The following is a 22,921-nucleotide window of genomic DNA, read 5'->3' as shown; positions in this document are numbered from 1 at the left end:
TTTGAATTGGATGAAAAATGTGGGAGTTGTGGAACTTTGAAAAATGTTTCGGGAATTTCGGGAAAAGCGGGAATTTTTTTAGAAAATGGTTAAAAAAAACACATTTGAATGTTCAGGATGTGTTGGTGTTTGGTGTTGGAATTGTTCGAATTGTTCGAGAAATGTTGAAGTAGTAACACTTTTAATTGAGAAATGATATTAAGGAATTCCTGGAAAACCGGGAACATTTCCAGTTAAAAAACTTTGTTTTTTGTCCTGGTTAAGAGGAATGTTTTGACAGTGGAAGGTTGAAATGGGTTGAAAAATATGAAAGGAGTCATCGCACTAAAAAAGGTTGGAAGTAAGGTAAAAAAAAAACAGGAATTCCTGGAAATTAGTTGAATATGGAAAATGAAATTAAAAGTGTTGAAAGTGAAACGGTTTGAATCGGTTGAAAAATTTAGGAATTGCAGAAGTTTGAAAAATGGATAATTCATTTTGAATGGGGAAAATGTCCCTAAAAACTGGGGATTCTAGGAAATCCGGGAATTTTTTTTTAATATATTTTTTGCAAGGGAGCACACATTTCCTGAGCAGGCTGAATATTTTGAAGTTGGAACGATTTGAATTGGATAAAAAATGTGGGGGTTGTGGAACTTTGAAAAATGTTTCGGGAATTTCGGGAAAAGCAGGAATTTTTTTAGAAAATGGTTAAAAAAAAATACATTTGAATGTTCAGGATGTGTTAGTGGTTGGTGTTGGAATTTTTCAAATTGGTCGAGAAATGTTGAAGTAGTAACACTTTTCATTGAGAAATGATTTTAAGGAATTCCTGGAAAACCGGGAAATTTTACAGTTAAAAAACTTAGTTTTTTGTTCTGAATAAGAGGAATGTTTTGACAGTGGAAGGTTGAAATGGGTTGAAAAATATGAAAGGAGTCATTGCACTAAAAAAGGTTGGAAGTAAGGTCAGAAAAAAACATGAATTCCTGGAAATTTGTTGAACATGGAAAATGAAATTGAAAGTGTTGAAGGTGTAACGGTTTGAATCGGTTGAAAAATTTAGGAATTGCGGAAGTTTGAAAAATGGATAATTCATTTTGAATGGGGAAAATGTCCCTAAAAACTGGGGATTCTAGGAAATCCGGGAAATTTTTTGTATAACTGTTGAAAGGGAGCACACAATTCCTGAGCAGGCTGAATATTTTGAAGTTGGAACGGTTTGAATTGGATGAAAAATGTGGGAGTTGTGGAACTTTGAAAAATGTTTTGGGAATTTCGGGAAAAGCGGGAATTTTTTTTGAAAAATGGTAAAAAAAATAAAAATGAAATGGGTTGAAAAAATGTGAAAGGAGTCATCGCACTAAAAAAGGTTGGAAGTAAGGTCAGAAAAAAAACAGGAATTCCTGGAAATTTGTTGAACATGGAAAATGAAATTAAAAGTGTTGAAGTTGTAACGGTTTGAATCGGTTGAAAAATGTATGAATTGTGGAAGTTTGAAAAATGGATAGTTCATTTTGAATGGGGAAAATGTCCCTAAAAACTGGGGATTCTAGGAAATCCGGGAAATTTTTTGTATAACTGTTGAAAGGGAGCACACAATTCCTGAACAGGCTGAATATTTTGAAGTTGGAACGGTTTGAATTGGATGAAAAATGTGGGAGTTGTGGAACTTTGAAAAATGTTTCGGGAATTTCGGGAAAAGAGGGAATTTTTTTAGAAAATGGTTAAAAAAAATACATTTGAATGTTCAGGATGTGTTAGTGGTTGGTGTTGGAATTGTTAAAATCGGTCGAGAAATGTTGAAGTAGTAACACTTTTCATTGAGAAATGATTTTAAGGAATTCCTGGAAAACCGGGAAAATTTCCAGTTAAAAAACTTAGGTTTTTTTCCTGATTAAGAGGAATGTTTTGACAGTGGAAGGTTGAAATGGGTTGAAAAATGTGAAAGGAGTCACTTTCAATTTCCAGGAATTTCCAGGAATTCCTGGAAATTTGTTGAACATGGAAAATGAAATTGAATGTGTAAAGGTTGGAATCGTTTGAAAAATGTGGGAATTGCGGACGTTTGAAAAATGGGTAATTTTTCAAATTATCCATTCAAAATGTCCCTTAAAACTGGGGATTCTAGGAAATCCGGGAATTTTTTTGTATAATTGTTGAAAGGGAGCACACAATTCCTGAAATAGCCATGCACTCTCATCTTATAGAGGATCTTTGGCTCGTGTTTGTGCGGTCGATCCTTAAAAATAGCAAAGCTCTCTTGTCTTACAGAGAGGATCTTTGACAAGGATTTTCTTTTTCTTTCCGGAGAGTCTTAAAAACAGCAGAGCACTCCTGTCTTATGGGGGATCTTTGACTCTTGTTTGTACAGTAGATCCTGAAAAATAGCAGAGATCTAGAATCTTACAGAGAGGCTCTTTGACGAGAATTTTCTTTATAAAAAAAATAGTACGCCTATCCAATGGAGGATCTTTGACTCATGTTTGTGCAGTCGATCTTTAAAAATAGCAAAGCTCTCTTGTCTTACAGAGAGGATCTTTGACTAGGATTTTTTTTTTTTCCGGAGAGTCTTAAAAACAGCAGAGTGCTCCTGTCTTATGGGGGATCTTTGACTCTTGTTTGTGCAGTACAATTTTTTTAAAAAGCCGTGTACTCTCATCTTATAGAGGATCTTTGACTCGTGTTTGTGCATTCGATCCTTAAAAATAGCAAATCCATCTTGTCTTACAGAGAGGATCTTTGACTAGGATTTTTTTTCTCGGAGAGTCTTAAAAACAGCACAGCGCTCCTGTCTTATGGGGGATCTTTGACTCTTGTTTGTGCAGTACAATTTAAAAAAATAGCCGTGTACTCCCATCTTATAGAGGATCTTTGACTCGTGTTTGTGCAGTCGATCTTTAAATATAGCAAAGCTCTCTTGTCTTACAGAGAGGATCTTTGACTTGGACTTTTTTTTCCTGGAAAGTCTTAAAAACAGCAGAGCACTCCTGTCTTATGGGGGATCTTTGACTCTTGTTTGTGCAGTACAATTTTTAAAAATAGCCGTGTACTCTCATCTTATAGAGGATCTTTGACTCGTGTTTGTGCAGTCGGTCCTTAAAAATAGCAAAGCTCTCTTGTCTTACAGAGAGGATCTTTGACTAGGATTTTTTTTTTCCGGAGAGTCTTAAATACAGCAGAGCGCTCCTGTCTTATGGGGGATCTTTGACTCTTGTTTGTGCAGTACAATTTTAAAAAATAGCCGTGTACTCTCATCTTATAGAGGATCTTTGACTCGTGTTTGTGCAGTCGATCCTTAAAAATAGCAAATCCATCTTGTCTTAAAGAGAGGATCTTTGACTAGGATTTTTTTTTCTCGGAGAGTCTTAAAAACAGCAGAGCGCTCCTGTCTTATGGGGGATCTTTGACTCTTGTTTGTGCAGTACAACTTTAAAAAATAGCCGTGTACTCTCATCTTATAGAGGATCTTTGACTCGTGTTTGTGCAGTCGATCTTTAAATATAGCAAAGCTCTCTTGTCTTACAGAGAGGATCTTTGACTTGGACTTTTTTTTCCTGGAAAGTCTTAAAAACAGCAGAGCACTCCTGTCTTATGGGGGATCTTTGACTCTTGTTTGTGCAGTACAATTTTAAAAAATAGCCGTGTACTCTCATCTTATAGAGGATCTTTGACTCGTGTTTTTGAAGTCGATCCTTAAATATAGCAAAGCTCTCTTGTCTTAGAGAGGGGATCTTTGACTAGGATTTTTTTTTAGGCGAGTCTTAAAAACAGCAGAGCACTCCTGTCTTATGGGGGATCTTTGACTCCAGTTTGTACAGTAGATCCTGAAAAATAGCAGAGATCTAGAATCTGACAGAGAGGCTCTTTGACGAGAATTTTTCCAGGAGATTTTTAAAAATAGCACGCCTATCCAAGGGAGGATCTTTGAGTCGTGTTTGTGCAGTCGATCCTTAAATATAGCAAAGCTCTCTTGTTTTACAGAGAGGATCTTTGACTAGGATTTTTTTTCTCGGAGCGTCTTAAAAGCAGCAGAGCGCTCCTGTCTTATGGGGGATCTTTGACTCTCGTTTGTGCAGTACAATTTAAAAAAATAGCCGTGTACTCACATCTTATAGAGGATCTTTGACTCGTGTTTGTGCGGTCGAGCCTTAAAGCTCTCTTGTCTGACAGAGAGGATCTTTGACTAGGATTTTTTTCCCGGAGAGTCTTAAAAACAGCAGAGCACTCCTGTCTTATGGGGGATCTTTGACTCTGGTTTGTGGAGTACAATTTTTTAAAATAGCCGTGCACTCTCATCTTATAGAGGATCTTTGGCTTTTGCCAAAGATTCTGGGACAACATGAAGGTATGGGGGTCGATGTGTTCCTCAGCGGTTTGGCCATTTTAAAAGAACTTCCAATTCCCGGGGAAAAGAACGCTGAGTTTCCAGCAGGGAATACTGCGGGGCTTCTCGGTTGGCCTGCTTCTGGTTTCTGGATCAGGAAGGCCGAGAGAGAGCCAGAAGTGAAGGACAAACGCCGAAAGGAGGTCAAACTGTCCCAAATAAAAATAAAAAAAACGGAATAAATAACTAAAGGCTAAAAAAAGGAAAGTCTAGACCCAGTGAAAGACGGCCAACATCCCAAACGGACCAGCCAGGACACCCGATCTTGTCCTGGCTGCTTTAAATCGTTTAAAAAAAACTGTTGTTTTTGTTCCTAAACATCCATTAAGGTTCTTTACATGCAGAAATAAAACATGTTTATTCTCGATTTAATCATAACTTACACTACAACTCTTGTTATAGGGGAATTATACTGTATGACCCCATTTGTTACGGTTTACCTGACACATGAAACATGACAAATTCAGGGGGTGAGGGGGGGGGGGGGCACAATCCACTTTAGCCACCAGATGGCAGTAGAGTGTTGAATATCTTCAATTGTGTTGCGTGGCAATTCCAACTTTGACCGTAGGGTCAGTTGCTATGTAGAGTGGCGCTTTCCATCATTTTCAGCAGCCTGCATTGCGTAATGATCAACTTGTTTAAAGTGAAGTCGATTTTTGTGTTGACAAAAAAACTGCTGCATTTCTAATATTTGGCCCCAACGTGGCATTAAAAAAAAAAAAAAAAAAAATGCAATGAAATAGACAATAAATACACAAAAATAACAATAAATTAATTTAAAAAAAATAAAACATAATAAAAAATTTACAAAAATTATTCATTAAATTGGAAATGGCCGATGCATGTTTGGGCAAGGATGTACTCAGGACCTGAATGCACCACACACACACACATACCTGACACATAAAACAAGACAAATTTGGGGGTAGGGGCACGATCCACTTTAGCCACCAGATGGCAGTAGAGTGTTGAATATCTTAAATTATGTTGCGCGGCGATTCCAATTTCGACCGTAGTGTCAGTTTTGATGTAGAGTGGCGCTTTCCATCATTTTCAGCAGACTGCGTTCCCCCTCTTCCTCTCATGCAAGATCCACCCCAGGAATGGGGCCTTATGAATCCCTTCCCTTCCCTACAAATTTGTGTTGGCGTCAGTGAAGTAGATTTTTGTGTTGACAAAAAAAACAAAACTGCTGCATTTCTAATATTTGGCTTCAATGTGGCAAGAAATATATTTTTAAAAATACAATAAAATAGACAATAAATAAATAAAAATAAAATAAATTAATAAAGAATAATACAAAATAAAAATAATTCATTAAATTGAAAAAAAAAACATGATATGAGATGTGCCTAATATTGTGGCCGATCCATGTTTGGGCAATGATGTACTCCGCACCTCAATGCACCACACACACGAACACATACCTGACACATGAAACGTGACAAATTTGGGGGAGGAATGATTCAATTCCCCCTCTCCCCCTCACGCGAGATCCTTCCCTACGCCACCCACGTATTGTTTGACAAAGTTGTGTTGGCATCAGTGAAGTGGATTTGTGTGTTGATCTGCCAGTTGACAAAAAAAACCTGCTGCATTTCTAATATTTGGCTTCAACGTGGCAAGAAAAATATTTTTTTAAATACAATAAAATAGACAATAAATAAATAAAAATTAAATAAATTAATAAAGAATGATTAAAAAAATAAAATAATAATAATTCATTAAATTGAAAAAAAAAACATGATATGAGATGTGCCTAATATTGTGGCCGATGCATGTTTGGGCAATGATGTACTCAACACCTCAATGCACCGCACACACGAACACATACCTGACACATGAAACGTGACAAATTCGGAGAGGGGGAGGGGGCGCTGTGCACAATGCACTTTAGCCGCCAGATGGCAGTAGAGTGTTGAATATCTTACAAATTCCAACTTTGTCGAGTCGGTTGCTATGTAGAGTGGCGCTTTCCATCATTTTCAGCGGACTGCATTACACAATGATTAACTTCCCCCTCTTCCGCTCCCGCGAGACCCTTCCCTACTGTGTGTGCTTTTCCTTCGCCGCCCACGTATTGTTCGACAAAGTTGTGTTGGCATCAGTGAAGTGGATTTTTTGACAAAAAAAAAACCTGCTGCATTTCTAATTATTTGGCTTCAACGTGGCAAAAAAATATATTTAAAAAAATACAATAAAATAGACAATAAATTAATAAAAATAAACGTAATTAATAAATAATAATGACAATTTTAAAAATACTAAAATAATTAACATGATATGAGATGTGCCTAATATTGTGGCCAATGCATGTTTGGGCAATGATGTACTCTGCAACTCAATGCACCACACACACGAACACATACCTGACACATGAAACGTGAGAAATTTGGGGAAGGGAGGGGCGGCGCACAATGCACTTTAGCCGCCAGATGGCAGTAGAGTGTTGAATATCTTACATTGTGTTGTGCGGCAATTCCAACTTTGTAGAGTCAGTTGGTATGTAGAGTGGCGCTTTCCATCATTTTCAGCGGACTGCATTACACAATGATTAACTTCCCCCTCTTCCTCTCACGCGAGATCCTTCCCTGCTGTGTGTGCTTTACCTTCGCCGCCCACGTATTGTTTGACAAAGTTGTGTTGGCATCAGTGAAGTGGATTTTTTGTGTTTATCTGCCAGTTGACAAAAAAAAAAACCTGCTGCATTTCTAATATTTGGCTTCAACGTGGCAAGAAATATATTTTTAAAAACACAATAAAATAAAAAATTAATAAATAAAAATTAAATAAATTAATAAAGAATAATACAAAATAAAAATAATTCATTAAATTGAAAAAAAAACCATGATATGAGATGTGCCTAATATTGTGGGCGATGCATGTTTGGGCAATGATGTACTCCGCACCTCAATGCACCACACAAACGAACACATACCTGACACATGAAAACTGACAAATTTGGGGGAGGAATGATTCAATTCCCCCTCTCCCTCTCACGCGAGATCCTTCCCTACGCCACCCACGTATTGTTTGACAAAGTTGTGTTGGCATCAGTGAAGTAGATTTGTGTGTTGATCTGCCAGTTGACAAAAAGAACCCTGCTGCATTTCTAATATTTGGCTTCAACGTGGCAAGAAAAATATTTTAAAAAATACAATAAAATAGACAATAAATAAATAAAATAAAATTAATTAATAAAGAATAATTAAAAAATAATAATAATAATAATTCATTAAATTGAAAAAAAAAAACATGATATGAGATGTGCCTAATATTGTGGCCGATGCATGTTTGGGCAATGATGCACCTCAATGCACCACACACACATACCTGACACATGAAACAAGACAAATTTGGGGGAGGAATGATTCAATTCCCCCTCTTCCTCTCACGCGAGATCCTTCCCTACGCCACCCACGTATTGTTTGACAAAGTTGTGTTGGCATCAGTTAAGTGGATTTGTGTGTTGATCTGCCAGTTGACAAATAAAACCTGCTGCATTTCTAATATTTGGCTTCAACATGGCAAGAAAAATATTTTAAAAAATACAATAAAATAGACAATAAATAAATAAAAATTAAATAAATTAATAAAGAATAATTAAAAAATAATAATAATAATAATTCATTAAATTGAAAAAAAAAAACATGATATGAGATGTGCCTAATATTGTGGCCGATGCATGTTTGGGCAATGATGCACCTCAATGCACCACACACACACACACATACCTGACACATGAAACAAGACAAATTTGGGGGAGGAATGATTCAATTCCCCCTCTTCCTCTCACGCGTGATCCTTCCCTACGCCACCCACGTATTGTTTGACAAAGTTGTGTTGTCATCAGTTAAGTGGATTTGTGTGTTGATCTGCCAGTTGACAAACAAAACCTGCTGCATTTCTAATATTTGGCTACAACGTGGCAAGAAAAATATTTTAAAAAAATACAATAAAAAAGACAATAAATAAATAAAAATTTAATAAAATAATAAAGAATAATAAAAAATAAAAATAATTCATTAAATTGAAAAAAAAAACATGATATGAGATGTGCCTAATATTGTGGCCGATGCATGTTTGGGCAATGATGTACTCCGCACCTCAATGCACCGCACACACGAACACATACCTGACACATGAAAAGTGACAAATTTGGGGGAGGAATGATTCAATTCCCCCTCTCCCTCTCACGCGAGATCCTTCCCTACGCCACCCACGTATTGTTTGACAAAGTTGTGTTGGCATCAGTGAAGTGGATTTATGTGTTGATCTGCCAGTTGACAAAAAAAAAACCTACTGCATTTCTAATATTTGGCTTTAACGTGGCAAGAAAAATATTTTTAAAAATACAATAAAATAGACAATAAATAAATAAAAATAAAATAAATTAACAAAGAATAATAAAAAATAAAAATAATTTATTAAATTGAAAAAAAAACATGATATGAGATGTGCCTAATATTGTGGCCGATACATGTTTGGGCAATGATGTACTCCGCACCTCAATGCACCACACAAATGAACACATACCTGACACATGAAACAAGACAAATTTGGGGGAGGAATGATTCAATTCCCCCTCTTCCTCTCACGCGAGATCCTTCCCTACGCCACCCACGTATTGTTTGACAAAGTTGTGTTGGCATCAGTTAAGTGGATTTATGTGTTGATCTGCCAGTTGACAAAAAAAACCCTACTGCATTTCTAATATTTGGCTTTAACGTGGCAAGAAAAATATTTTTTAAAATACAATAAAAAAGACAATAAATAAATAAAAATTTAATAAAATAATAAAGAAAAATAAAAAATAAAAATAATTCATTAAATTGAAAAAAAAAACATGATATGAGATGTGCCTAATATTGTGGCCGATACATGTTTGGGCAATGATGTACTCCGCACCTCAATGCACCACACAAATGAACACATACCTGACACATGAAACAAGACAAATTTGGGGGAGGAATGATTCAATTCCCCCTCTTCCTCTCACGCGAGATCCTTCCCTACGCCACCCACGTATTGTTTGACAAAGTTGTGTTGGCATCAGTTAAGTGGATTTATGTGTTGATCTGCCAGTTGACAAAAAAAACCCTACTGCATTTCTAATATTTGGCTTTAACGTGGCAAGAAAAATATTTTTTAAAATACAATAAAAAAGACAATAAATAAATAAAAATTTAATAAAATAATAAAGAAAAATAAAAAATAAAAATAATTCATTAAATTGAAAAAAAAAACATGATATGAGTTGTGCCTAATATTGTGGCCGATGCATGTTTGGGCAATGATGTACTCTGCACCTCAATGCACCGCACACACGAACACATACCTGACACATGAAAAGTGACAAATTTGGGGGAGGAATGATTAAATTCCCCCTCTTCCTCTCACGCGAGATCCTTCCCTACGCCACCCACGTATTGTTTGACAAAGTTGTGTTGGCATCAGTGGAGTGGATTTTTTTGTGTTGATCTGCCAGTTGACAAATAAAACCTGCGGCATTTCTAATATTTGCCGTCAACGTGGCAAAAAAAATATTTTTTAAAATACAATAAAATAGACAATAAATTAATACAAATAAAATAAATTAATACAAATTTTTAAAAAAATACAAAAATAATTAATTAAATTGAAAAAAAAACATGATATTAGATGTGCCTTATATTGTGGCCGATGCATGTTTGGACAATGATGCACCTGAATGCACCACACACACACACACACACACACACACACGCACACACACACACACACACACACACACACACACACTACTCATTTCCTGCTCGCTCCTTCACACACGTGTCAAAAGACTTCCTCCCCTCCCTCCCATCTTTTGTCTTCCTCCCCTTTCCGTCTTTGTTGTTCCCCGCCGAGGGACGCCAACTATAAATAGGCGCCCCGGGTGGCGGGGGTGCGGCAGCCGCTCCGTTTGCGTCGCCGCCAGTATTGATAATCAACCGCCATTGAGCGCTTTTTTTACGAGCGCGTCGTCGTCCTCGCCCGACCCACCTGCTCGACTGCCGGGGACAAAGGCCTCCACGCGGCAGGATGTGTGACATCCATTAGGGAGCGCCTCACAAAAGTCCATCTTTGAGCGCACTTTTTGTCTCCAGTGTAAAAAGTGTTGCATTTGAGTGCAAAAAAAAACCGCAGGAAAAGTTGGAGTCGGGAGTTTAAGGCCTCCTGGAGGGTGTAATTAAAGGTCCTGATGGGTCCTGCTGAGGACTCGTAATTGAATGCAACACACAAGTTAGACGTCTAAGGAGGAAGGTGTGCTAACTGGAGGGAAGCATTGGAAGTGCAGAGACTAGTTTGTCTCTCACTCTGCTCCTTTTTCTGAGGTCCGTTCATTTGTATCGATTTGTAAAATAATGAAAGGGAATATGAGTTGACGATAACAACGATGTGGAGTAAAAAACACCAACTCAGGCTAAGATGCACAGTTCGGATATATCGTCCACTGGCAGGTCCTTAAAACAGCAGAGGGATCCTGTCATATAGAGGATCTTTGACTAAAATTTTTGCTATAGGCCTTTAAAAACAGCAAACAGATCCTGTCATTTAGAGGATCTTTGACTAACAGTTTTACTGTAGGTCCTTAAAACAGCAGAGGGATCCTGTTATGTAGAGGATCTTTGACTAACATTGTTGCTGTAGGTCTTTAAACACAGCAAAATAATCCTGTCATATAGAGGATCTTTGACTAAAATGTTTGCTATAGGCCTTTAAAAACAGCAAACAGATCCTGTCATTTAGAGGATCTTTGACAAACAGTTTTCATATAGAGGATCTTTGACTAACATTTTTGCTGTAGGTCCTTAAAAACAGCAAGTAGATCGTTTTTATATAGAGGATCTTTGACTAACATTTTTGCTGTAAGTCCTTAAAAACAGCAAATATATCCTGTCATATAGAGGATCTTTGACTAACATTTTTGCTGTAGGTCCATAAAAACAGCAAATATGTTCTGTCATATAGAGGATCTTTGACTAACATTTTTGCTATAGGCCTTTAAAAACAGCAAAACGATCCTGTCACTTAGAGGATCTTTGACTAACAGTTTTACTGTAGGTCCTTAAAACAGCAGAGGGATCCTGTCATATAGAGGATCTTTGACTAACATTGTTGCTGTAGGTCTTTAAAAATCAGCAAATGGATCCTGTCATATAGAGGATCTTTGACTAACATTTTTGCTGTAGGTCTTTAAAAATCAGCAAATGGATCCTGTCATATAGAGGATCTTTGACTAACATTTTTGCTGTAGGTCATTAAAACAGCAGAGGGATCATGTCATATAGAGGATCTCTGACTAACATTTTTGCTATAGGCCTTTAAAAACAGCAAACAGATCCTGTCATTTAGAGGATCTTTGACAAACTGTTTTACTGTAGAGGATCTTTGACTATAAGTTTCACATTGAGGTCAGAGTGTATTGAACAAAAACACAAATAATCATATAGAGGATCTTTGACTATAAGTTTCACATTGAGGTCAGTGTGTATTGAACAAAAACACAAATAATCATATAGAGGATCTTTGACTATAAGTTTCACATTGAGGTCAGAGTGTATTGAACAAAAACACAACTAATGGTGACTTTCTAAAAATGTTCCCCAAACCAATTTCCTGGACTAGCACTGACCTGCTGTGCAAATCCGGCCAAAGTGAAAGTGAAATTGAAAGTAAAACCCTCAATTTGGGCCTCAGCTGGAGTGCACCTGCAGGCCCAGTGGCCTAGCGGACAAGGCATCAGCCTCCGGAGCTGGAGATCGTGGGTTCGAGTCCCACCTGGGTCAGCTTTATGGAGCCAGGGGGTCATCGTGCTGGAATAAATGTGCGAGTTGAACTCCCGTCTGAAGGGGCGGAGCTAAAGATGCTGCAAGTCCTTTGACTGGCTGACGACAAACCGCGTGGTCGGCCGTGTTTTGCGCGTGCGAGGCGAGGCGAGGGTGTCGGTTAGCGTGTGAGAGGCTAAAAATAGCGGGTGTTGATGATGGCGGCAGCACAATTAAAGCAAGGCGGAGGAGAGAGCGCGAGGAGACGGAGACCAAAGACTTTCGCAACCCCCCCGCCAAAATAAAAGGCGACGCTTCCTGTGGTCCGTCGGATGATTGACGGCGGCTCTTCTCATCGTCCCCCCCCCCCCCCCCGCCCCGCCAGCACTTCCTGTTTCAAGCACCCAGAGATTAGAGGCGCTGAATGAGGTCAAAGGCTGCTGATGATACGCCGTCAAACACGTTAGCATGCGAGGAGACGGGTTTAATCGCTTTAAAGGTCCCGTGTTAGTCTTTGTTTTCATGACAAGGTCCCACATTGTGAGCGTGTTAGCGTGTTAGCATGTTAGCATGTTAGCATGCGAGGAGACGGGTTTAATCACTTTAAAGGTCCCGTGTTAGTCTTTGTTTTCATGACAAGGTCCCACATTGTGAGCGTGTTAGCGTGTTAGCGTGTTAGCGTGTTAGCATGTTAGCATGCGAGGAGACGGGTTTAATCGCTTTAAAGGTCCCGTGTTAGTCTTTGTTTTCATGACAAGGTCCCACATTGTGAGCGTGTTAGCGTGTTAGCATGTTAGCATGTTAGCATGCGAGGAGACGGGTTTAATCGCTTTAAAGGTCCCGTGTTAGTCTTTGTTTTCATGACAAGGTCCCACATTGTGAGCGTGTTAGCGTGTTAGCGTGTTAGCATGTTAGCATGTTAGCATGCGAGGAGACGGGTTTAATCGCTTTAAAGGTCCCGTGTTAGTCTTTGTTTTCATGACAAGGTCCCACATTGTGAGCGTGTTAGCGTGTTAGCATGTTAGCATGTTAGCATGCGAGGAGACGGGTTTAATCACTTTAAAGGTCCCGTGTTAGTCTTTGTTTTCATGACAAGGTCCCACATTGTGAGCGTGTTAGCGTGTTAGCGTGTTAGCATGTTAGCATGTTAGCATGCGAGGAGACGGGTTTAATCGCTTTAAAGGTCCCGTGTTAGTCTTTGTTTTCATGACAAGGTCCCACATTGTGAGCGTGTTAGCGTGTTAGCGTGTTAGCGTGTTAGCATGTTAGCATGTTAGCATGCGAGGAGACGGGTTTAATCGCTTTAAAGGTCCCGTGTTAGTCTTTGTTTTCATGACAAGGTCCCACATTGTGAGCGTGTTAGCGTGTTAGCGTGTTAGCATGTTAGCATGTTAGCATGCGAGGAGACGGGTTTAATCGCTTTAAAGGTCCCGTGTTAGTCTTTGTTTTCATGACAAGGTCCCACATTGTGAGCGTGTTAGCGTGTTAGCGTGTTAGCATGTTAGCATGTTAGCATGCGAGGAGACGGGTTTAATCGCTTTAAAGGTCCCGTGTTAGTCTTTGTTTTCATGACAAGGTCCCACATTGTGAGCGTGTTAGCGTGTTAGCGTGTTAGCATGTTAGCATGTTAGCATGCGAGGAGACGGGTTTAATCGCTTTAAAGGTCCCGTGTTAGTCTTTGTTTTCATGACAAGGTCCCACATTGTGAGCGTGTTAGCGTGTTAGCGTGTTAGCATGTTAGCATGTTAGCATGCGAGGAGACGGGTTTAATCGCTTTAAAGGTCCCGTGTTAGTCTTTGTTTTCATGACAAGGTCCCACATTGTGAGCGTGTTAGCGTGTTAGCATGTTAGCATGTTAGCATGCGAGGAGACGGGTTTAATCACTTTAAAGGTCCCGTGTTAGTCTTTGTTTTCATGACAAGGTCCCACATTGTGAGCGTGTTAGCGTGTTAGCGTGTTAGCATGTTAGCATGTTAGCATGCGAGGAGACGGGTTTAATCGCTTTAAAGGTCCCGTGTTAGTCTTTGTTTTCATGACAAGGTCCCACATTGTGAGCGTGTTAGCGTGTTAGCGTGTTAGCGTGTTAGCATGTTAGCATGTTAGCATGCGAGGAGACGGGTTTAATCGCTTTAAAGGTCCCGTGTTAGTCTTTGTTTTCATGACAAGGTCCCACATTGTGAGCGTGTTAGCGTGTTAGCGTGTTAGCATGTTAGCATGTTAGCATGCGAGGAGACGGGTTTAATCGCTTTAAAGGTCCCGTGTTAGTCTTTGTTTTCATGACAAGGTCCCACATTGTGAGCGTGTTAGCGTGTTAGCGTGTTAGCATGTTAGCATGTTAGCATGCGAGGAGACGGGTTTAATCGCTTTAAAGGTCCCGTGTTAGTCTTTGTTTTCATGACAAGGTCCCACATTGTGAGCGTGTTAGCGTGTTAGCGTGTTAGCATGTTAGCATGTTAGCATGCGAGGAGACGGGTTTAATCGCTTTAAAGGTCCCGTGTTAGTCTTTGTTTTCATGACAAGGTCCCACATTGTGAGCGTGTTAGCGTGTTAGCGTGTTAGCATGTTAGCATGTTAGCATGCGAGGAGACGGGTTTAATCGCTTTAAAGGTCCCGTGTTAGTCTTTGTTTTCATGACAAGGTCCCACATTGTGAGCGTGTTAGCGTGTTAGCATGTTAGCATGTTAGCATGCGAGGAGACGGGTTTAATCACTTTAAAGGTCCCGTGTTAGTCTTTGTTTTCATGACAAGGTCCCACATTGTGAGCGTGTTAGCGTGTTAGCGTGTTAGCATGTTAGCATGTTAGCATGCGAGGAGACGGGTTTAATCGCTTTAAAGGTCCCGTGTTAGTCTTTGTTTTCATGACAAGGTCCCACATTGTGAGCGTGTTAGCGTGTTAGCGTGTTAGCATGTTAGCATGTTAGCATGCGAGGAGACGGGTTTAATCGCTTTAAAGGTCCCGTGTTAGTCTTTGTTTTCATGACAAGGTCCCACATTGTGAGCGTGTTAGCGTGTTAGCGTGTTAGCATGTTAGCATGTTAGCATGCGAGGAGACGGGTTTAATCGCTTTAAAGGTCCCGTGTTAGTCTTTGTTTTCATGACAAGGTCCCACATTGTGAGCGTGTTAGCGTGTTAGCGTGTTAGCATGTTAGCATGTTAGCATGCGAGGAGACGGGTTTAATCGCTTTAAAGGTCCCGTGTTAGTCTTTGTTTTCATGACAAGGTCCCACAATGTGAGCGTGTTAGCGTGTTAGCGTGTTAGCGTGTTAGCATGCGAGGAGACGGGTTTAATCGCTTTAAAGGTCCCGTGTTAGTCTTTGTTTTCATGACAAGGTCCCACAATGTGAGCGTGTTAGCGTGTTAGCATGTTAGCATGTTAGCATGCGAGGAGACGGGTTTAATCGCTTTAAAGGTCCCGTGTTAGTCTTTGTTTTCATGACAAGGTCCCACAATGTGAGCGTGTTAGCGTGTTAGCATGTTAGCATGTTAGCATGCGAGGAGACGGGTTTAATCGCTTTAAAGGTCCCGTGTTAGTCTTTGTTTTCATGACAAGGTCCCACAATGTGAGCGTGTTAGCATGTTAGCATGTTAGCATGCGAGGAGACGGGTTTAATCGCTTTAAAGGTCCCGTGTTAGTCTTTGTTTTCATGACAAGGTCCCACAATGTGAGCGTGTTAGCGTGTTAGCGTGTTAGCGTGTTAGCATGTTAGCATGTTAGCATGCGAGGAGACGGGTTTAATCACTTTAAAGGTCCCGTGTTAGTCTTTGTTTTCATGACAAGGTCCCACAATGTGAGCGTGTTAGCGTGTTAGCGTGTTAGCGTGTTAGCATGTTAGCATGTTAGCATGCGAGGAGACGGGTTTAATCGCTTTAAAGGTCCCGTGTTAGTCTTTGTTTTCATGACAAGGTCCCACAATGTGAGCGTGTTAGCGTGTTAGCATGTTAGCATGCGAGGAGACGGGTTTAATCGCTTTAAAGGTCCCGTGTTAGTCTTTGTTTTCATGACAAGGTCCCACAATGTGAGCGTGTTAGCGTGTTAGCATGTTAGCATGTTAGCATGCGAGGAGACGGGTTTAATCGCTTTAAAGGTCCCGTGTTAGTCTTTGTTTTCATGACAAGGTCCCACATTGTGAGCGTGTTAGCGTGTTTGCGTGTTAGCATGTTAGCATGCGAGGAGACGGGTTTAATCGCTTTAAAGGTCCCGTGTTAGTCTTTGTTTTCATGACAAGGTCCCACAATGTGAGCGTGTTAGCGTGTTAGCATGTTAGCATGCGAGGAGACGGGTTTAATCGCTTTAAAGGTCCCGTGTTAGTCTTTGTTTTCATGACAAGGTCCCACAATGTGAGCGTGTTAGCGTGTTAGCATGTTAGCATGCGAGGAGACGGGTTTAATCGCTTTAAAGGTCCCGTGTTAGTCTTTGTTTTCATGACAAGGTCCCACAATGTGAGCGTGTTAGCGTGTTAGCATGTTAGCATGTTAGCATGCGAGGAGACGGGTTTAATCGCTTTAAAGGTCCCGTGTTAGTCTTTGTTTTCATGACAAGGTCCCACAATGTGAGCGTGTTAGCGTGTTAGCATGTTAGCATGTTAGCATGCGAGGAGACGGGTTTAATCGCTTTAAAGGTCCCGTGTTAGTCTTTGTTTTCATGACAAGGTCCCACAATGTGAGCGTGTTAGCGTGTTAGCATGTTAGCATGTTAGCATGCGAGGAGACGGGTTTAATCGCTTTAAAGGTCCCGTGTTAGTCTTTGTTTTCATGACAAGGTCCCACAATGTGAGCGTGTTAGCGTGTTAGCATGTTAGCATGTTAGCATGCGAGGAGACGGGTTTAAACGCTTTAAAGGTCCCGTGTTAGTCTTTGTTTTCATGACAAGGTCCCACAATGTGAGCGTGTTAGCGTGTTAGCATGTTAGCATGCGAGGAGACGGGTTTAATCGCTTTAAAGGTCCCGTGTTAGTCTTTGTTTTCATGACAAGGTCCCACATTGTGAGCGTGTTAGCATGTTAGCATGTTAGCATGTTAGCATGTGAGGAGACGGGTTTCATCGCTTTAAAGGTCCCGTGTTAGTCTTTGTTTTCATGACAAGGTCCCACAATGTGAGCGTGTTAGCGTGTTAGCATGTTAGCATGTTAGCATGTTAGCATGCGAGGAGACGGGTTTAATCGCTTTAAAGGCCCCGTGTTAGTCTTTGTTTTCATGACAAGGTCCCACAATGTGACCGTGTTAGCGTGTTAGCGTGTTAGCATGTTAGCATGTTAGCATGCGAGGAGACGGGTTTAATCGCTTTAAAGGTCCCGTGTTAGTCTTTGTTTTCATGACAAGGTCCTACATTGTGAGCGTGTTAGCGTGTTAGCATGTTAGCATGTTAGCATGTTAGCATGCGAGGAGACGGGTTTAATCGCTTTAAAGGTCCCGTGTTAGTCTTTGTTTTCATGACAAGGTCCCACATTGTGAGCGTGTTAGCGTGTTAGCATGTTAGCATGCGAGGAGACGGGTTTAATCGCTTTAAAGATCCCGTGTTAGTCTTTGTTTTCATGACAAGGTCCCACAATGTGAGCGTGTTAGCGTGTTAGCATGTTAGCATGTTAGCATGCGAGGAGACGGGTTTAATCGCTTTAAAGGTCCCGTGTTAGTCTTTGTTTTCATGACAAGGTCCCACAATGTGAGCGTGTTAGCGTGTTAGCATGTTAGCATGCGAGGAGACGGGTTTAATCGCTTTAAAGGTCCCGTGTTAGTCTTTGTTTTCATGACAAGGTCCCACAATGTGAGCGTGTTAGCGTGTTAGCATGTTAGCATGTTAGCATGCGAGGAGACGGGTTTAATCGCTTTAAAGGTCCCGTGTTAGTCTTTGTTTTCATGACAAGGTCCCACATTGTGAGCGTGTTAGCGTGTTTGCGTGTTAGCATGTTAGCATGCGAGGAGACGGGTTTAATCGCTTTAAAGGTCCCGTGTTAGTCTTTGTTTTCATGACAAGGTCCCACAATGTGAGCGTGTTAGCGTGTTAGCATGTTAGCATGCGAGGAGACGGGTTTAATCGCTTTAAAGGTCCCGTGTTAGTCTTTGTTTTCATGACAAGGTCCCACAATGTGAGCGTGTTAGCGTGTTAGCATGTTAGCATGCGAGGAGACGGGTTTAATCGCTTTAAAGGTCCCGTGTTAGTCTTTGTTTTCATGACAAGGTCCCACAATGTGAGCGTGTTAGCGTGTTAGCATGTTAGCATGTTAGCATGCGAGGAGACGGGTTTAATCGCTTTAAAGGTCCCGTGTTAGTCTTTGTTTTCATGACAAGGTCCCACAATGTGAGCGTGTTAGCGTGTTAGCATGTTAGCATGCGAGGAGACGGGTTTAATCGCTTTAAAGGTCCCGTGTTAGTCTTTGTTTTCATGACAAGGTCCCACAATGTGAGCGTGTTAGCGTGTTAGCATGTTAGCATGCGAGGAGACGGGTTTAATCGCTTTAAAGGTCCCGTGTTAGTCTTTGTTTTCATGACAAGGTCCCACAATGTGAGCGTGTTAGCGTGTTAGCATGTTAGCATGTTAGCATGCGAGGAGACGGGTTTAAACGCTTTAAAGGTCCCGTGTTAGTCTTTGTTTTCATGACAAGGTCCCACAATGTGAGCGTGTTAGCGTGTTAGCATGTTAGCATGCGAGGAGACGGGTTTAATCGCTTTAAAGGTCCCGTGTTAGTCTTTGTTTTCATGACAAGGTCCCACATTGTGAGCGTGTTAGCGTGTTAGCATGTTAGCATGTTAGCATGTGAGGAGACGGGTTTCATCGCTTTAAAGGTCCCGTGTTAGTCTTTGTTTTCATGACAAGGTCCTACATTGTGACCGTGTTAGCGTGTTAGCGTGTTAGCGTGTTAGCATGCGAGGAGACGGGTTTAATCGCTTTAAAGGTCCCGTGTTAGTCTTTGTTTTCATGACAAGGTCCCACAATGTGAGCGTGTTAGCGTGTTAGCATGTTAGCATGCGAGGAGACGGGTTTAATCGCTTTAAAGGTCCCGTGTTAGTCTTTGTTTTCATGACAAGGTCCCACAATGTGAGCGTGTTAGCGTGTTAGCATGTTAGCATGCGAGGAGACGGGTTTAATCGCTTTAAAGGTCCCGTGTTAGTCTTTGTTTTCATGACAAGGTCCCACAATGTGAGCGTGTTAGCGTGTTAGCATGTTAGCATGTTAGCATGCGAGGAGACGGGTTTAATCGCTTTAAAGGTCCCGTGTTAGTCTTTGTTTTCATGACAAGGTCCCACAATGTGAGCGTGTTAGCGTGTTAGCATGTTAGCATGTTAGCATGCGAGGAGACGGGTTTAATCGCTTTAAAGGTCCCGTGTTAGTCTTTGTTTTCATGACAAGGTCCCACAATGTGAGCGTGTTAGCGTGTTAGCATGTTAGCATGCGAGGAGACGGGTTTAATCGCTTTAAAGGTCCCGTGTTAGTCTTTGTTTTCATGACAAGGTCCCACAATGTGAGCGTGTTAGCGTGTTAGCATGTTAGCATGCTAGCATGCGAGGAGACGGGTTTAATCGCTTTAAAGGTCCCGTGTTAGTCTTTGTTTTCATGACAAGGTCCCACATTGTGAGCGTGTTAGCGTGTTAGCATGTTAGCATGTTAGCATGCGAGGAGACGGGTTTAATCGCTTTAAAGGTCCCGTGTTAGTCTTTGTTTTCATGACAAGGTCCCACAATGTGAGCGTGTTAGCGTGTTAGCATGTTAGCATGCGAGGAGACGGGTTTAATCGCTTTAAAGGTCCCGTGTTAGTCTTTGTTTTCATGACAAGGTCCCACAATGTGAGCGTGTTAGCGTGTTAGCATGTTAGCACGTTAGCATGCGAGGAGACGGGTTTAATCGCTTTAAAGGTCCCGTGTTAGTCTTTGTTTTCATGACAAGGTCCCACAATGTGAGCATGTTAGCGTGTTAGCGTGTTAGCATGTTAGCATGCGAGGAGACGGGTTTAATCGCTTTAAAGGTCCCGTGTTAGTCTTTGTTTTCATGACAAGGTCCCACATTGTGAGCGTGTTATCGTGTTAGCATGTTAGCATGTTATCATGCGAGGAGACGGGTTTAATCGCTTTAAAGGTCCCGTTTTGGTCTTTGTTTTCATGACAAGGTCCCACAATGTGAGCGTGTTAGCGTGTTAGCGTGTTAGCATGCGAGGAGACGGGTTTAATCGCTTTAAAGGTCCCGTGTTAGTCTTTGTTTTCATGACAAGGTCCCACAATGTGAGCGTGTTAGCGTGTTAGCGTGTTAGCATGCGAGGAGACGGGTTCAATCGCTTTAAAGGTCCCGTGTTAGTCTTTGTTTTCATGACAAGGTCCCACAATGTGAGCGTGTTAGCGTGTTAGCATGTTAGCATGTTAGCATGCGAGGAGACGGGTTTAATCGCTTTAAAGGTCCCGTGTTAGTCTTTGTTTTCATGACAAGGTCCCACAATGTGAGCGTGTTAGCATGTTAGCATGTTAGCATGCGAGGAGACGGGTTTAATCGCTTTAAAGGTCCCGTGTTAGTCTTTGTTTTCATGACAAGGTCCCACAATGTGAGCGTGTTAGCGTGTTAGCATGTTAGCATGTTAGCATGCGAGGAGACGGGTTTAATCGCTTTAAAGGTCCCGTGTTAGTCTTTGTTTTCATGACAAGGTCCCACAATGTGAGCGTGTTAGCATGTTAGCATGTTAGCATGCGAGGAGACGGGTTTAATCGCTTTAAAGGTCCCGTGTTAGTCTTTGTTTTCATGACAAGGTCCCACAATGTGAGCGTGTTAGCGTGTTAGCATGTTAGCATGTTAGCATGCGAGGAGACGGGTTTAATCGCTTTAAAGGTCCCGTGTTAGTCTTTGTTTTCATGACAAGGTCCCACATTGTGAGCGTGTTAGCGTGTTAGCATGTTAGCATGCGAGGAGACGGGTTTAATCGCTTTAAAGATCCCGTGTTAGTCTTTGTTTTCATGACAAGGTCCCACAATGTGAGCGTGTTAGCGTGTTAGCATGCTAGCATGTTAGCATGCGAGGAGACGGGTTTAATCGCTTTAAAGGTCCCGTGTTAGTCTTTGTTTTCATGACAAGGTCCCACAATGTGAGCGTGTTAGCGTGTTAGCATGTTAGCATGCGAGGAGACGGGTTTAATCGCTTTAAAGGTCCCGTGTTAGTCTTTGTTTTCATGACAAGGTCCCACAATGTGAGCGTGTTAGCGTGTTAGCATGTTAGCATGTTAGCATGCGAGGAGACGGGTTTAATCGCTTTAAAGGTCCCGTGTTAGTCTTTGTTTTCATGACAAGGTCCCACATTGTGAGCGTGTTAGCGTGTTTGCGTGTTAGCATGTTAGCATGCGAGGAGACGGGTTTAATCGCTTTAAAGGTCCCGTGTTAGTCTTTGTTTTCATGACAAGGTCCCACAATGTGAGCGTGTTAGCGTGTTAGCATGTTAGCATGCGAGGAGACGGGTTTAATCGCTTTAAAGGTCCCGTGTTAGTCTTTGTTTTCATGACAAGGTCCCACAATGTGAGCGTGTTAGCGTGTTAGCATGTTAGCATGCGAGGAGACGGGTTTAATCGCTTTAAAGGTCCCGTGTTAGTCTTTGTTTTCATGACAAGGTCCCACAATGTGAGCGTGTTAGCGTGTTAGCATGTTAGCATGTTAGCATGCGAGGAGACGGGTTTAATCGCTTTAAAGGTCCCGTGTTAGTCTTTGTTTTCATGACAAGGTCCCACAATGTGAGCGTGTTAGCGTGTTAGCATGTTAGCATGTTAGCATGCGAGGAGACGGGTTTAATCGCTTTAAAGGTCCCGTGTTAGTCTTTGTTTTCATGACAAGGTCCCACAATGTGAGCGTGTTAGCGTGTTAGCATGTTAGCATGCGAGGAGACGGGTTTAATCGCTTTAAAGGTCCCGTGTTAGTCTTTGTTTTCATGACAAGGTCCCACAATGTGAGCGTGTTAGCGTGTTAGCATGTTAGCATGTTAGCATGCGAGGAGACGGGTTTAAACGCTTTAAAGGTCCCGTGTTAGTCTTTGTTTTCATGACAAGGTCCCACAATGTGAGCGTGTTAGCGTGTTAGCATGTTAGCATGCGAGGAGACGGGTTTAATCGCTTTAAAGGTCCCGTGTTAGTCTTTGTTTTCATGACAAGGTCCCACATTGTGAGCGTGTTAGCGTGTTAGCATGTTAGCATGTTAGCATGTGAGGAGACGGGTTTCATCGCTTTAAAGGTCCCGTGTTAGTCTTTGTTTTCATGACAAGGTCCTACATTGTGACCGTGTTAGCGTGTTAGCGTGTTAGCGTGTTAGCATGCGAGGAGACGGGTTTAATCGCTTTAAAGGTCCCGTGTTAGTCTTTGTTTTCATGACAAGGTCCCACAATGTGAGCGTGTTAGCGTGTTAGCATGTTAGCATGCGAGGAGACGGGTTTAATCGCTTTAAAGGTCCCGTGTTAGTCTTTGTTTTCATGACAAGGTCCCACAATGTGAGCGTGTTAGCGTGTTAGCATGTTAGCATGCGAGGAGACGGGTTTAATCGCTTTAAAGGTCCCGTGTTAGTCTTTGTTTTCATGACAAGGTCCCACAATGTGAGCGTGTTAGCGTGTTAGCATGTTAGCATGTTAGCATGCGAGGAGACGGGTTTAATCGCTTTAAAGGTCCCGTGTTAGTCTTTGTTTTCATGACAAGGTCCCACAATGTGAGCGTGTTAGCGTGTTAGCATGTTAGCATGTTAGCATGCGAGGAGACGGGTTTAATCGCTTTAAAGGTCCCGTGTTAGTCTTTGTTTTCATGACAAGGTCCCACAATGTG

General features: G+C 41.4%; 1 protein-coding gene and 1 non-coding gene across 2 annotated transcripts in view; one reads left to right on the top strand and one right to left on the bottom strand.

Moving 5' to 3' along the window:
* Positions 1 to 22,921, bottom strand: part of LOC133656434 (glutamate receptor ionotropic, NMDA 2C-like) — a 180,727-nt gene that overhangs the window by 141,911 nt on the left and 15,895 nt on the right.
* On the top strand, positions 12,105 to 12,177 carry trnar-ccg (transfer RNA arginine (anticodon CCG)). The gene has a single exon. It is a non-coding gene; the product is annotated as a tRNA-Arg (tRNA).

Source organism: Entelurus aequoreus, linkage group LG08 (assembly GCF_033978785.1).
Source record: "Entelurus aequoreus isolate RoL-2023_Sb linkage group LG08, RoL_Eaeq_v1.1, whole genome shotgun sequence".
In the NCBI taxonomy this organism is placed as follows: Eukaryota; Metazoa; Chordata; class Actinopteri; order Syngnathiformes; family Syngnathidae; genus Entelurus; species Entelurus aequoreus.
Note: the sequence above shows the minus strand (reverse complement) of the source record. Positions and strands in the feature narration are given on the sequence as shown.